The 17,001-nt window shown below is 40.9% G+C and overlaps 1 pseudogene; it reads right to left on the bottom strand.

The window, feature by feature from the left end:
• Positions 1–492: 492 nt before the first annotated feature.
• Positions 493–2,808, bottom strand: LOC146569992 (uncharacterized; annotated as a pseudogene).
• Between the last annotated feature and the right edge of the window lie 14,193 nt (positions 2,809–17,001).

The raw sequence follows: 17,001 nt of genomic DNA, 5'->3' as shown, positions 1-17,001 counted from the left end.
CATGCACTGATCATTAAACCGTAGGAGGGTTTGGCAAGAGCTCTGTTTTCTCCCCTGCACTGGCATGTAAACACACACGCCTACATGCGCATGCACAGATGCACCTGAGCGATGGATAAGAAAAAGAAGTTTGACTGTTCACTGAAGAAGGCAGATGCGTGTTGACAGCATACAGATAAAGACACGCAGCTGCCTGCAGCTTCGTAGAAAACAAGCGACCAGGCGGAAATTAACAAATAGAAAGTAATTTAATTTGATTGCATTAACATAGCGAAAAAAGGCCCCTCTTCTGTTGCAGTTAACTGCTGTTGACTTAAGTGCTGTCCATTAAGCTTGTTAAAGTGGGCAATATTATTACTGCCACATGGTAAACCAGCCTACAGTGGTGTAATTTTCTCTACCATCGCTCTCATTGCTTAATCACTTTCTGAAACAAACAGTGGTTTCAGTGGTTATTACTCAAAACATCCTGTATGTTTTATAATTACAGTTTTTGCCCGTTGCCTGAACACATTTTGCAAAACTTTGCTCATTGTGCCAAAACCCTAAACACAAGTAAACATGACACAACACTGGGAAATATACCATTCACATCTGCACCAAATTGAAACTCTACTCTCAAAACCTAAACTCTGCTATCAAAACCTAACATTCCTTTGTCAAAATGTAACTCTGTTGACAAAATGACACATACTTGCATCATATGCAAACACTTACAGAGCAGGAGGAACACACTAGTCTACTTTATATAAAGCACTGCAGTCTTTGATTTCCATTGTTCATTCAGAAGGCATATTTTCAGGAGACACATTTGCAAACAACCAAAAAAGCAAATAGACCTACTCAATATTGTACATTGCAGTACCATGAATTCAGATAAAGCAAAAAAAACCAAAACAAAAAAACCCCCATAATACAGTAATAGAAAAAACACTATACTGTAAACAAAAAATCATGACAATTGTGCATACGTGGGCTCATGGATCCCGCCGTCTGTTGGGGTCTGGCCACAGGACCTCATCAACATCGCAAGCAATGTCTTCTCCCGCTGGGCACCGGGGAAAATATCCTCTTCCATGTCAAAACCATCCATGGATTGCTGTCACCTGAATGTCGCCGCAGGCCTGTTCCATTGCCTGCAGAAGAGGCATGCAGGCATGTAGTTGGCGGTCATATACACGCCATCTCCAAGCCGAAAAAAATTCCTCTATAGGGTTTAAAAATGGTGAGTAAGGGGGCAAGCATACCACTTCAAGTTGACTTTGGTTGGAGAACCAGGCCTGGACCAGAGCAGCCCGATGGAAACTGACATTATCCCATATCACCACAAACCTGGGCTGATCTGGTCTGTTCTGTACAACTATATCATGGAGAGCATCTAGAAATGTGAGTATGTGTTGGCTATTGTATGGACCCAGTATTGCATGATGGTGCAGAAGCCCTCAAAGGCATATGGCGGCACATAATGTGATGTTTCCCCCGCGCTGCCCTGGGACGTGCACAATTGCCCTTTGGCCAATTAGATTACGACCCCGTCGTCTTGTTTTGCTCAGGTCGAATCCAGCTTCATCAATGAAAATGTATTCATGAGGCTGTGCAGCTCCATCCATGGCCAAGATTCTCTGAAAAAAAGGGGAACATATCACTGTACTACCGTGCTACACATACAGCACCCTCACCCCATCACACAGGTACCTGTGTAGCTCTCAGAATGGATCCATGTGGTACTGATATGGTACATATTCAGCTGCTACTGGACTTCACCAATACTCTATTGTAAATGTAAGGGACAGTTACACGTACCCGTACATATTCAGCTCGAAGTCCTTTGACCCTGTCACTGTTCCTCTCGAATGGGACTCTGTAGAGCTGCTTCATGGTGATGCTGTGTTTACCCAAGATGCGTCTGATGGTGGTGATGCTCACATGGTCTATGTTGCTGAACACTCGCCTGTCTGCAAGTATTTTCCGTCGTAGCTGGTGGAGACGGATGGCATTGTCTGCCCTCACTAGGTCCACAACAGCAAGTTCCTGCCGTTGTGTGAACAGGCGTTGGCGTCCTCCCCCAGAAGGTCTTCGAGTCATTCTAGAGAAATACAACCACATATTGTCATCGGTTTGCTTATTTTTCTTACAGTACTTCACTGTATATACTGTATCATCCACTGTACAACACTGTACTTCAATATAAGTAATCATGGTATGTTTCACAGAAACTACCACTTTGGCTGCAAAAGGAGCATTAGCACCCTGCAATACCCTGTACACTTGATATGGTAACTGTAGAACAGTACTATGAAAACCATCTGAGTAGAGTAGAAGGCAGTGAGATGAAGACAGACCTGTTTTCTAGTCGGAATTTTCTTATTACAGATGCCACTGTGAAGCGGCTTAGATGTGGGTGGACTCTCTGCCCAGCTTCCCTCATAGTCAGGCCGTGGTTGATGACATGGTCCACCAAAGTTGCTCTTATATCATCAGAAATATGGGTCCGTGCATGGCCTCTTTGACCTCCTCCTCCTCTTCCTCTTGCTCTCCCTCCATCCATGCTTGCAAAGTTCTTGAATTGGCTAAACTGAGGGCTTTTTGTGGTTGGCTAATTGGTGTTCAGTTTTGCAAGTAAGTGCCTTCAGGTGTATATTTGAGTGGTTGCAATTACCCGATGTGTTTTGTATTTTGGATACATGTGTTTTCCAAATGGCACCCTGAAATTTCATTTTTGAACGAAGTGTCTTATGTATGAAATAGAGTGTAGTATGCAGGACCATGTGTGTTGCATAAAGGAGTAAGTGTGTTGCATAATTGCAACCAGAGTGCAAAGCAGCACTTTTGTTTAAGGTATGGGTACATGTGTTTGGGGTATGGTAACAAAAGCTTCAAGTTGTGTTACTTTAGTCTAAGCATGGGTTTATAGTGTTCAAGCAACGAGCAAAAACTGTAACAGCCAAATTACATCAAGCATATTATTGACAGAGTGAATCAACACTAATTTTGCTGGGAAATGACTCATTCTTTTAACTATTGATGAAAACAGGATTGTCAAGAATTTAGAAATCTATACAAGAAAATATCCTTCCAAGAGTACATATTATCATATCGTTTTAGGTATAACCCTAACCCACATGCTTAATCACTCACTCATCAAATTTTACTCTCCAAATTCTGACAGGAAGCGGTTACTTCTTGTAGGATGTTATCCTAAATCATAAAAAGCAGGAACATTTGGACAGTGCTGTTATCTGTTAAGTGCTAGATGTGTTTTATTTTGAAACTTCAGCTGGTACAAAAGTAAATTTTGTGTCATGTCTGTGTGGTTTCTCGGTCATCCAGGTCATGGTAGTAAAAAGAGCTTAGAAATAAGGCGGCTGGACTTCTTTAAGTTTCTTTTTTTGTTTTTGTGTTTTTTGTTCAGCTCTAAAACCAAAAGATGGAGCATTCCAGTTATTTAAACCCTAGTGGGGGTTGTCCCTCAGGAGGACCGTTGACCCAGTAATAATCATGTGTGCCATCAGATGAGCCAAGGTATAAAAAAATGTCAGTAGAGGTTGAGGTGCCTATGATCCCTTCCCAGGCATCTCAATCCCCATTCAAATCTTGCATCAGGCGACTTCAATAGGTCAGGCGCATCTCCACTGTCACTCAAGATGCACTGTATTGAACTGCTGTTGACAATGTTAGTCCAGAATTTCTGTCACTATACCAAGTTCAGCATGGGGGTGCAGAAGAACTAACATCACCTACCTATTTATTTTCCCTGGTATTGTCTTTAGTTTGGATATATGACTAAACACAAATTTGCAACCTTTTTGTAATTTTACTCTTTCTGAGGTAGACCATTCTAGTCCCAGTTTGAACCCATTTTGAATTCAGAAGTGCCATTAATTCTTCACAATGGAGTCCCAGCAATGTGCTGGGAGCATTCCTCAGAGATATTGGCATGGTAGCACCATGTAGTTGCTTCTGATTTGTCAGCTGCACAACCAATATGTCAATCTCCCATTCCATTGCATCTCAAAGGTGCTCTACTGGTTTGAGGTCTGGTGACTGTGGAGGCTATTTGAGTACAGTGAACTCACTGTCATGTCCAAGAAACCAGTTTTAGATGATCTGAGCTTTGTGACATGGCACATTATCCTGTTGAATGTACCAATCTACTCTGCTCATAAAGGAATGGACATTTTCAGCAACAACACTGTGTCATTTAAACAATGCTCAGTTGGTATTAAGAGGCCCAAAGTGCGACAAGAAAATATCTCTCACACCATTACCACACCATTACCCACCCTGGGGCGCCTCTGTCAGTGCGCCCCAGGGTGGCTGTGGCTACAATGTAGCTTGCCATCACCAGTGTGTGAATGTGTGTGTGAATGGGTGGATGACTGGTTGTGTAAAGCGCTTTGGGGTCCTTAGGGACTAGTAAAGCGCTATACAAATACAGGCCATTTACCGTTTACCATTACACCACCAGTAGCAGTCTGAACTGCTGGTAGAGTGGATGGTGCCAGATGGGTTGGCACCATCAACCATCTCACATTCAAAGTCATGTAAATCACCTTTATTCTCCATTCTAATGCTCAGGTTGAACTTCAGCAGGTCGTCTTGTTCATGTCTAAATGCAAAGAATTTCTCCAATTTGATTGGCAGATTAGATATTTGAGTTAACGAGCACTTGAACAGATGTACCTAATGAGGTGTCAGTTAAGCCTATACACTTGGAAGTCTATACGACCCTGTGACTTTGAATTGTTTGCTTTATGTCAGTAGAAAGTAGTTTAGTGTCTCACACACCAAACTGGAAGAGTGTCAAATAAGGTGGCCAAAAGAGGACAGATGTGGGACAGCAGGGCCATTTCCTGAAGCCAGGCCTGAGGGAGCCGGCCAGACTTGGAGCTATGGGCCTTGGCTTTCAACAGGCAAGGAGAGGAATGTTGAGCAGCACCAACAAGATCCACAGGCTTGAGCTTTCCCCCTGTGCTCAGTGCTGGCTCTACAGCCAACCTCCACAGTCAAGACTGAGCCCTCAGTGACAACAACAGGTCCCTAGTACTGTGAAAAACAATAACATCTAAAAGTTAATTTGAAGCACCTGTAAATTTAAACGAACATAATAAGAAATAAAAAATGACTATATGAAGGTAAACAGGATTGCTTGTAGCGATAAATCAAAGCAGAACGCCCCACCCAACCACTTCTACCCCACCTCCACCTCACTCTTCCCTCTACCTTAAAGGACCTACAGATCTCTCAGCTCCCTGTTTTGTTATCCACGCTCAAAGTTTCACTTATTTGATTCACTCCCGGGCAGCTGCTTTGAAAGTTTGGAAAATGAAAACAACCAACCTCCCCCAAGAACCGACTAAACACTACCTGCCGAGCACAAGAAACTGGTGAACATATTGATGCACTCAGCAGCTACAGAGTCAGGTGTGTCCCTCAACACAGGTTGTAGAGTGCTAAGAAGCAAAAGGGAGATTGGATCTAGGACCTATGTTAATCTACTCTGTCCACAGGACGTGTAAACAGGTCACCGTTTTCTAATTGTCTTGTTTTTCATTGCCCCAATGCTCAGCTTTTTGAGTTTGAAAATGCAGTAAAGACAGAATAACAACTGGGATTCACCATGCTCTGTGCAGCAAATCACATCTGAGTACCCCGGCGGAGGCACGCAAACAATTAAAGACTTAACATTTCTTTTGTGATACACTAAATGTCTGATCAGGCTGATGAAGCAGAAATACATCTGTATACTTGACACACTTGAGCTGTGTTTTGTCTGCGTGTCACTGTTTTAAAGTAGTGCTTCTCCTAATCCGGCAATAGGCTGCTTTAATACTGAATTTCAATTTTCAATCAACCCTCATTTGTAACATAGTGGTCTGCAAATGGAGTTACCATGCAGCACGTCGCACATGTAGAGAACAGCAGAAGGGGGAGGAACAAATAAAAGGATGGATGTAATACTTGTGTCACTCTCTGCTGTCCCCTTTGTACTGTTTGAGCGTGTTTGCTCCTTCAAACCGCATATTATAATGCTTGATCATTACGTGACGCACCGCAAACAGAATACAGCGTGCTGTATTGGTGTGGACACTCTCTGATGTTAATAAAAAGAAACATTTGAAGAAGAAGGGGAGACGCTCACAAACAAAGACCAGTTGCTATGGCAGGGCTGACGCAAAGAGAGGACCATCCACACTCCCTCCACACACACAAACACAGAGACACACACATACACAGATCCTGGCTATTTTAAGCTCCACAAGACTGTAATTTGAGTGCTCCATTTTTGACCATTGTAACTCAGGGTGCAAATGGGGAAAAAAGAGAGGGGGACAAAAGGCTCACAGGGCTGTGGTGAGAGCCTAGCGGGTGAGCGCATTATAGGAAGACAGCCTGAAATGCCAGCAGGCAGGTCAAGGGAGGCACTTGTTATCCCGTCCACCTGTGCCCCTAAACACACATCTGTTTTCAGAGACAAAGCCCTCCTGTAGACACATGGATTGCCTGTCAAATTGCAATGTAATCTCAATGCGTTTTCACAGTAAGAAGCAAAGTTTTGCTTCTGTCTTGCTTCTAAAGTTTAAAAAAAAAATAGTAAAAACAAAAACAAATTGCTCTGTTTCATTTGGAGTCACAGATTCTTCACAATCACACATTTTCCTAAACACACCAAGGGACCCTAACCCCTTGTGTGACAGGAAAAAACAGAAGCTTTAGTGACTCATCCATGTGTACTATTCTCTAGTCATACATCATACCCATACACTGACAGGAGAGTAAAAGCACTGGACAGATGCCACTTTGGATTCTTTGCGAGGTGAGTGGGTGGAAGTCAGATCTATTCTTGGACCTTGATGGGTTTGCTTTTCAGACATCAATTAGTCTGGGAATAGCAGCGAGTCAGAGAGAATATTACCAGGATGATTCTGAGAGGAGGCAGACACCTGTGCCTGGCTGTTTGTTACGGAAGTTCCCAAGCAGCTGTCCTGCACATCTGGGTAATGTCACAAAAGCTTATGTGTTACTAGTCTCCAAGACTTTGTAAACCACTGGCCCTCATTTGCTTACTATCATTAATATTGTATCATCTTTTTTTCACCATTTAAATTAGAAACCAAACTGTTGGATATATTTACTTCATGAGTTTTATAAAGAGTGATCTAAAAGCTTAGGCATCAGACCACTGTAATGATTTTTGTTTTTGTTTTTTAATTATGTGCTGGAGAAAAGGAGGACAATTTGTAACACAAGAGTTGCCCCTTGTTGGTCATTAAACAAAATATAGACTTCAGTTACTCCCTGTCTAACACCTTTTATATAGAATATATGACATCAAGAAAAAAATTGCTACTTTTTTCTGTCTTCTACATTGTTGGACTTCTTTTTGTAACCACACTCAACCACCTATGTTGGCTTTAAAAAACACAAAGCAGAAGCCTAAGCCCATGATTAGTATACACAGTATTTTAAAACAATAAAGCAGAAAAACTGTTTATAATTATTTCCCACACATTTAATATTACCAAAGACCAATAAAACTAGTCAACTAAAAACTTTCATATGTTGCATTTGCCATTACAATTATTGCCACTTAATCATCAAACCATTGTAGCTATCGACTCATTTACCTCAAGATTTATCACATACTGCAACATGCATGCAATATTATCTGTAATTCCTTTCTTAAGGAATGCCATTAATTTTGGTCTTTTCTCGATTTAGGGTCCAGATAATAATATAGTTAATGACCAGGAATTTAACCAGGAAGAAGTTTTGCATCTCCGTTTCTTGTAACGCAGCTCATTATTTGCACTAGACGTTAGAAAGATAATTGGATATGGTGAAATATTTTGGCATGGACCCAGAGTGAAGCTCTGTTTTGGATGCAATTCATTCCATTTTCAAAGTCTTGTATGCTACACTGCATAATTGGCTTGTTGACAGCAAGCCTGTCACAATCAATATGAACGTATAACGTTGTGACAGTGTGGACATCTAGCAGTACTGGGTGAGTTATGAAGGCTAAGTGAATACCAGATGAAACGAAACCATAACCCTCTGAATACGGCTGCGCAGCAAGGAATACTCATAAAACATTCATATACAGAGACAGCAGTGAAGATGTGGACAAAAAAACCCAAAAACTGTAAGCAGTTTTATTGTTTTGTTTTTTTTAACTGACAGCTGACATATACATTTGAAACTTTATTTCAACTGGTATATGCAGCATTGCCCCATTCAGACCAGACAATGTTTTTCCAAACTTCTGTTGTTCAATTTTGATGAGCCCGTGCAAATTGTATTAGGAAAATCCTAGTAGATCATATCAGCACATCAGGTATTAACTATCATAGATTTTTAAAGTCACTTAAATCACCTTTCATTCTGATGCTTGGTTTAAACTTCACCTGGGGTGAAATGGGGCTACATTCTTTAGGGCGATGGCTGTAACACTCTGCGTATTGCCTTCATATTAAATCATTTTTGTGAATAATTTTTTAAAAATATTTCTTCATGTCATTATGCGAGCCGCAAGTAGGGGTGACATGGCCTGCGAGATTGAGACACAGACATTAGAGCCTCTTAATGCGTGTTTTGTTTGTATTCTGTAATCTGTAGTGGAATACATTTTAAAAGTAACCTTCCCAACACTGTTAATATTACACATGACCAAAACCTTTCCCTTTCTCTAGGCTTCTTAATCACTATGGCTCTGCTTCAATCAAAATTAGCAGTTTATTAACATCTAGCAGACAACATGGCTGTTTTCATTCAGTATAAGTATTCCTCTTTGCTTTGGACACCCTTCCACTAATCACTGTGATCCCAGTGTCTCCGTGAATGTTGCTCCTGTGACATGCATATTAATTTCTCTTTTATTATCAAGACTAAATACCAAAAGAATATAACATCTAGCATAGGTGCTTAGAAAAGGTGTTATTTACTGAAAATTGATAGCACTCCATAATTAAGTCGCATCACTCCCCTGACAGTCTTAGTCGCTTTCTGAACTGACAGTATGCTTACAGACTGTGTGTGATGAGGGACCTCAGTTTCATTAAAATACTTTATGCAAACTAAACGAGGTAACAAGGGCTTGAATCAAAAACGAGTTTTTGCACGGGAATGCAAATCATCCTTAGTTTGCAAATTGTTGCCACTGACACAAAGGAAGAGAATGAGGGAGAGAGAAAAAGAAATGTTTCAGTAGGAGTTCAAAGGCAACAGCAAATACGAACCATCTGTGCGAGCCCCAATTTCTTGGTTGTAAAATAAAGAAAAAAAAATTTTTTTTTTGTATATTTTTGTTTCTAATAACTGGGCAGAGCGCCTTGTGGCTTTTTGCGAGGCACAGATTTCACAGAGTTCACTGGCGAACAAACAGTGAAACAATTAGTCATTGGTAAAATATACAATATAAAACAGTTATAATGCTACCCAGGGGTCACATTTAGTTTAAAGTTGCCTGACATTCTTGGTAGCGGAAAAAAAAAAAACAATCTGCCCACAGTTCTGGATCTTCAAACACTGGTGGCAGCTGATAGAAGAAACAAAAGAAAGTGCCCTTCACAAGTTTCTTTCCATTGCTTCTTTTATATCTCAGAGTTGTAAAAAACTGTTCTGTGTCTTATTTCTCTCTGTCAGGAACTGAGCACGTTTCCATGGCGACCACACTGCCGTTAGCCAGCTGTCCAACGTGAGATAATGCAACAGACAAAGTTGAGAGGGAGTTCTATAAATCCCATAGATTAGGTGCAGCCATTGTGTTTGTAGAGGTGGAGGTGTGAGTTTACCTCATACCATCATACCACTGCCTCACGTCAGCTGATTTTAATCTGCTTCACAAGGAAAGCTCTCCGAACTTTTTTTTTTAGTACATTTGATACATTATACTACTTAAAACTGGTTAGCACTAATTAGCATAACTGTTGGCAGAAGTTTTCAATGTATTTAACACCCTTCCTGACAAAGTACAGCTGTACGGTGCAACCACATGCCCTATGGCAGCGGTCCCCAACCCCCGGGCCTCGGACCGGTACCGGTCCATGAGTCGTTTGGTACCGGGCTGCGAGAGTTGAGGCTCAGGTATGAAATGTATGGTTTTCAGGGTTTTTATCGGTTTTCAGCGTTATTTTGTTATCGTTTTTATCATTAACTCGGTTTTCCTGGGTCTTTTCACGTGTGTTATGAATAAATCTTCTTTTTTTTCGGTACCGGTACTAGTTTTATTTTGTTGTATTTATCCGCGACACCTTAAAGGCCGGTCCGTGAAAATATTGTCGGGCATAAACCGGTCCGTGGCGCAAAAAAGGTTGGGGACCGGCCGCTGCCCTATGGCATGAATGCATCAGTTAGGCCACCATCTGGCAGCTTGTGCAATATTTTTCCTGTTGTGCTCTGCAAGTGCTCTCACTGAAATGGCAGAATTGGTAATGTAGAAACAGCTTGTCTGAGACATACAAGCTTTATTTACATGGCTGTCCTTAAAGGAAAAAGCAAACTTGCATGAAACTTATCATTTTGCATTATGGAAAGGAGGTTGTGCACGTATATCCATATAGATTCTCAGTGAAGATCGTTGCTAATGTTTGAAGATGCCATGCTCAAAAGTATGCATGCAGAGATACTGATGAGACGTACACCATATAACTGTTCAAAAAGGCCAATAGGACTGAAAAATGTGCATCTGTCTGCTCTTGCAGTGTCTAATAAGTTACCATGACAACCAGAGAGTGCAGAGGATGCCCTGGTTGAGCTTGAGCTCTTTTTTGCCAGAAAGGTTTCCCTGTATCTCCCGTGGCCTTCAGTAAGCACCTCTCAATAATCTTGAATATATAATAAAGCAAAAAAAGAAGACGTCTTAAAGGCGATCAATTTAGGAATATCCACACTGACTCCTGAGCTTTTGTTCCCGCACTTGATGAACTCCTGCAGCATCAGAACTGTCAGTTCTTTGATGAAATAGGTTTTCTCCATTGGGGCTTTCTGTCCCTGTCATTTTCTATGTGAACACTAGTCGGTTTTATCTTATCTTAGCGTTGTCTTTCAGCACCTTTCTTTTAGAGATAGTCTTAGGTTGTTGGGGATTTGTGCGTTGTATAGAAAGACTTGTGAAACCATTTACCTAATATTGGAAAATTGACTAAAAAAAACCCCAAAATAAATAATAAATAAATAATGATTTTCATTAGCTTCTGCAGCAGTAGTGAGGAAACACTCAGGGAACCACTCATGGCATTACCATAATCAACACTCCTGCACCTGTTGAAGAGGATTAGCATTTGAGCCCATTTTCGCATCTTTAATCCCCGTTTTATATGCACTTCATGTAATAATGAACTGCTTGACTTCTCTGATAGCACGGCTTGAATCTGATTCAAAGCCACCCCGCAGCTTGTAGAGCTCCTTATCTGCCTCAGCAACTAAACTTTCTTCCGGTATTTTGTACATACCCTGCTCACCATCACCACCACCCCACCTCCATCTCCTCTCTATCTTTCACTGCCTGCCAAGGGAGCACACATGTCGAAATAGCTACTCATCTACCGGCTGATCTGAGTAGGCTCCAACTGACAACTGAAGGGGCACAGTTCATCATTTTTGCTGTGGAGCGTTGCGGCATGCATGCTCCACAGCAAAAAGGCAAATGAATTGGGTCACGGTAGCTCCTTGTTTGTTTTTAAATCTCTAGTATTAGGAGCCTTTGATGAGGATTTTATGTTTACTGGTTGGAGAATTGATAGAAAATAATAGTTTTGTTTACTATTATCCCAATATTAATTAGTCTCCCAATTAGGAGTCTGACAAAAATGTAAAATGTAAATAAATAAATAAATAAAATTCAGTTTCCATGGGTCCCATTTTCAAATGTCACTGCTTTTTCTGTCCAATTAAAGGTCCAAAACACAAATTAATTTTATAATTATGGAAGGCTAGGAAAATCACAAAATATTTACATCCAAATGAACTTCTGGCATGGTTTCCCAGTGTCATTTTAACACTTTAGTGAATTACTTGTCACTTTGAGATGTAAACATGTAAGGACAATAAACACTTGTCCACTCAAATGAAACTTCATCATTCTGTTTTAATGCAAACCAACCAGAACAGCAGCTGAATATTGCATTCACTAATGTCTTTTCTTTTTCCAGAAGCAGGACGTTCACAGACTTGGCTTCTTGTTTATCTAGACGTACAGTATTGAAGGATACCTGAAAAGTCTGACAGATGTTTCTATCGTCTCTCTCATCTTCAGTGAATCCCCAGACCATTTGATCCGCCATTCTTTGCTTAATCATGAGCCACCGATTACAATTTTACTCATCTTGCATAACGTGCATCACAGCATTGAGGCACTCGGAAAAACACACGGAGACAAAAGTGCAGAGGCTGACATTTCAGTATTGATTCCTAGCTTTAGCAAGGAATTGAACTGTGTTGATTGCGTCCACAAGAGAGCGAGGAAAATTCGTCAAGGTGAGCTTGTGATAAATGAGAATGACAAATATTGTGACATAAATGCTAAAGGTCATGAGTGACATTGGGCACATAGTGTACTGCTCTAACCAGGAGAGTGAGCCATGTCATTATCTCCTCTTCCAGCTCAAAAGGGGGGACCAGCAGGGCAACGGCCAGCTAAATGTCACATCTGCACTGCCAATGCATGCCGACGGAGCACGCTGACAGCCCCGTGGTGCCACAGGCTGCCACTTGCTTTGCCAGTTCATTATAAAGTACCCATCTCAGGACTGGCACACAATAGCTACTGTCACATCGTCACCTGAGTGCCTCGCCTCTAGCAGACAATGGCCGCGCCGCTGTTGCTCGGGTGGGAATGTGGGTGTTCTCGCATGTTTGGAAAGATAACTGAGTGTAGCCTGGACCTTTTTCTCAGCCCACCGCAATCCTCCTTCACCTCACTCCTCACTGAGCTCTCTGATTTGTTGGATCGTACTTTGAAAAATGCTAGAAAACCCTCTTTGTTCAAAGAGGGATTCACTTGGTTATTTCTTGGACTGCAAGATGTGCTATTATAAGCCGTCACGAAAGAGCAAAAAACCTGCAAGCTGAAACCTTACTCTGAATGACAGATGTCAAGCTGTTTGTGTGAGTTGAAAAGTACACAGTTCTGCTGACTGTAAAACACTTCAGTCATTCTTTTCACTTTGTGGCAGCTTGATGGGAGTATGCAGCTGTTGTCTAAAGGCATTATTGTATGATAAATGTGTTTTCATACATGTTTGGGTGTATATATCACTGGTACAATTTAACGCATCCATTTTTTTTTTACTAAATTACTGGAAGAAGACTTGAAAGCCAATGGGGTAAAAGAAGAAGGAGGGGATGTGACAGTTATTGAGGGATTATGCATCATCATTGACATTTGCAGAACATTTTTATCAAGCTATATTCATTATCTGGTGAATTACTCCCTTTTTAGCACCTAATCAGCCCGCCGCGGATTAGCTTCAGCTCATGTAAAATTTATGTCATGCTTTGGCTTCCATGGAAGCAGGGTGCGAAAAACTACTCAGACCAGTGACTGTGCTGCAGGCAATGTAAATAAATGACACATTGGACAGGTTGAATATTATATGGAGTTTCATTAAGCATATTAAGTGATCATTCCTAAATTACAAAACACATAATACTGTTCCACTTGATACACTACACTACAAATTTATTAGAAAAATAAATAACTGGTAAAAACATTTTCCAGGATTTCAAAGAACTGCATCTCTCCAGCCTCTATGCCATTCTTTCTCTTTCATGTATCCAGACGAGTTGCAATGTGACCGACCTTTAACTAGTGAGAGAATTAAGTTATCCACTAGGCATATTTCTGTAGAGAACAGCACATCATTAATATGTTAATACTTGCCGACGCTTCCCTGCTTCGCATTTAAGAAAGGAATATTTGACCTTTGCTGACATTCTGCCAACAATGTCAAGCTGGCCTCATTTATGAAAGTTGTTTAACTTCAGTTGCCCTTTGCTCCAAAAGCACAGGGTAATACACTGATGAGCAAATGACAGGCGTGAAAAATGTCAGTGGGACCAGAAATGCTGCTATGATGTGCAGGAATGCAAAAAAAAGAAAAAGAGTAAAATTATATCATGTCTCTAAACTTCTAACCTGTTTTCAGTGTCACAATATGTACATTAATATACAATATGTATATTAAATTCCCCTCGTGGCTGCTTTTTTGGTGTTGTATCTGTGTGCTGTCAGCAGGGGGCAGTGTTATGAATATGTGGCACAACTGATAATGTGGGATATTGTCGTTTCTGTTGGTGATACTGTTGGTTCTTTACCTCAGTCCTTGTGGTGGAACAGACAGAATTCCGAATTTAAAAAGAGATTTACTTCCCATGGATGGATGGGTTTCTGTTCGGCCCAGCTTTTCAATCAATCTGCATTTAAAGTACGCATAGTATTGTTGTGGCTGAGCAACACACTCATGGTGCTTTGCAAGACAGTATATAAGTGTTTCTTTATACCCTCTGGTTGTGAGATTTTGATAAAATTTTACAGAATCCTTAATCCACAATTTCACAAACAAAATATACTCTGCGCACTCAGTGAGGTCTGGAATAAGTTACGAGTTTTAGGTAAAAATGGCCTGGTAAATGGCCTGCATTTGTATAGCGCTTTTCTAGTCCCTAAGGACCCCAAAGCGCTTCACACTACATTCAGTCATTCACCCATTCACACACACATTCACACACTGGCGATGGCAAGCTACATTGTAGCCACAGCTGCCCTGGGGCGCACTGACAGAGGCGAGGCTGCCGGATACTGGCACCACTTGGTATCACTTGTTCTTGGTCTTTAGTAGGGAAGGAACAGATGGATTGGTGGGGCATCTGCTGTCACGTGTACACTGTACCAGTCTGTTGCATTGATGAGAGCTAAATGTGAAAGCAAACCTGCCAATTTACTGTACAAATTATGTTGACATTCTCCAGGTCATGAGCTCTGGGTAGTGACCCAAAGAATGACACTGCTCACACAAATGGCAGAAATTAGGGTGGCTAGGTTCTCCTTTAGAGACAAGGCGAGATTACTCTGCTTGGACATGACCTGGAACCAGATAAGTAGCACAAAGCTTGGATGGATGGATCGATGGGTTTCTATAGTATTTAATCAAATTCAAACTAAATATGGGTTGTGTTTGCTACACTTGTGCTTCTTAACATCTGTGTCACAGACCACACAGCTGATATTTTATGGGGACCATTTTTTCAGCAGGAAGCAGCTCTACTGAAAGCTACAGACATTGTGTTATTCTTTTTCTCATAAAGATTCCAAGGTCAGAATCTCTGCAAACAAACATTCTCTAATTTAATATAGAGTTTAAGGGGCTGTATATGTGCACATGGAAGTGCAATGCCTGCACACACTTACACAATGATCTCAAGAGTTGGATCAATATGAACTCAAACGAACATTTCTCCTTTAAACAGAATATAGTCTAGCTGAATGCCGATTGGCTGCAACATTATCTCTGCCAGAGATGTTTTTATATCCCCACACTGGATACACAAGAGCAGAGTTTGACAAACACTAGTAGTGCTCCTGAAACACCAAATAGGCTTCATTGATCCATGGCAAGAGTAAATTACGTTTGATTTTTTTTTTCCTCCAGTGCCTTTAGGTTGACGAAGCCCATGAGGTTTCTCCCATGTACAGCAGGGACAGTGACAGTGACCCTTGGATGATGGCGATTTATCATCAGGCTTCTCTGATTCTCTGGGACTTCAGCAAGCTATAGGCTCAGTCTACAGTGGTGTAGTGTTAAATACACACTGGTGATCCACTGGGCCAAACATCAAGGATTTTGTGGTAGCCTGAAATATTGGTAGAACTATAAAGAATCACAACCAAAGGTACAAACAGAGCCAGACAAATGTTACAAATTCTTGCCGTTGTTCCCAGGCTGTTGAGCTTATATCCATCCATTTTTGTCCAATAATTGTTGCAGGTTGGATGACTGCCGTTTCTGTAGGTTTACTAGGATCCATCTGTTCCCCGCCTGGTATAGACTACGTTACTTTCTCTTCATGTTAAAGAGATGGGAGAAAAAGACAAAGGAAGAAAGACCACGGTTTTAGCCGCACATTAGTGTGTCGTCACGGAAAAAGCAGCGAGAGCTGCACCTACACAGTTTCACTGCTCCATCTGTGCCATACGGTATGTGTTATAGCAGTTGGACAGCGATACGTTAGGCATGTGCCACGTTTCATGTAATGTAATCTAGCAGCTATGAAGACAGTTCTCCTGAAATCTGTTAATTTCATTTTTCTTATTAAGCTATAAGATGAGAATTCCCTATATTAACTCATTCACTGCCATTGACGTCTATAGCCGTCAATGGCAGTGAATGAGTAAATGGGTTTAACTCATTCACTGCCAATGGCTGGCAGTGAATGAGTTAAATATTTCATAATAGTCCCCAAAATATCAAAAAATCCACACAGTTATCATAATTGCACACATGATGCACTAAATTTCCTGTATGTTATTTTATGTGCAAAATGTGAAAATATTAGTGCAAACTACAAAAATCTGCATTTGAAAATTATTTTGTGGTATTTTGTGCAAATTAAAGGTACAAACCATACTGTCTTTATAAATAGAGCTGTGACTTTTGTTTTAAAATTCTGATAGCAGAAGTATGATGATTATGATGACTGAACAATTGGCTGGCTTTTACATGTATAGCGTTTTAAATAACTGCACAGAAACCTGGTAGCAGAATTTCAGACAGGGTTGACATAACCTTTTGTTTGAACAAATTGAATATTAAAACTTCATGTGCATTTACACATTACTAGAAGGACTCCGTTTTTGCCTGCTCAACCTTCATCACCTGACTGAAATGTCTTTGACACAGGTGCACAGCTGAATAGCAGTTCACAGTGACGATGTGGTTAAATTACCAAGTCTGAAACTCAAGTTTGAGCTTTGTGATTTCAGCAGCACAGAAGGCCTTCCTG

Source organism: Mchenga conophoros, linkage group LG7 (genome assembly GCF_057382185.1).
Source record: "Mchenga conophoros isolate Kocher_MC1m ecotype Shallow Benthic linkage group LG7, M_conophoros_male_GT1.1, whole genome shotgun sequence".
Lineage (NCBI taxonomy): Eukaryota > Metazoa > Chordata > Actinopteri > Cichliformes > Cichlidae > Mchenga > Mchenga conophoros.
Note: the sequence above shows the minus strand (reverse complement) of the source record. Positions and strands in the feature narration are given on the sequence as shown.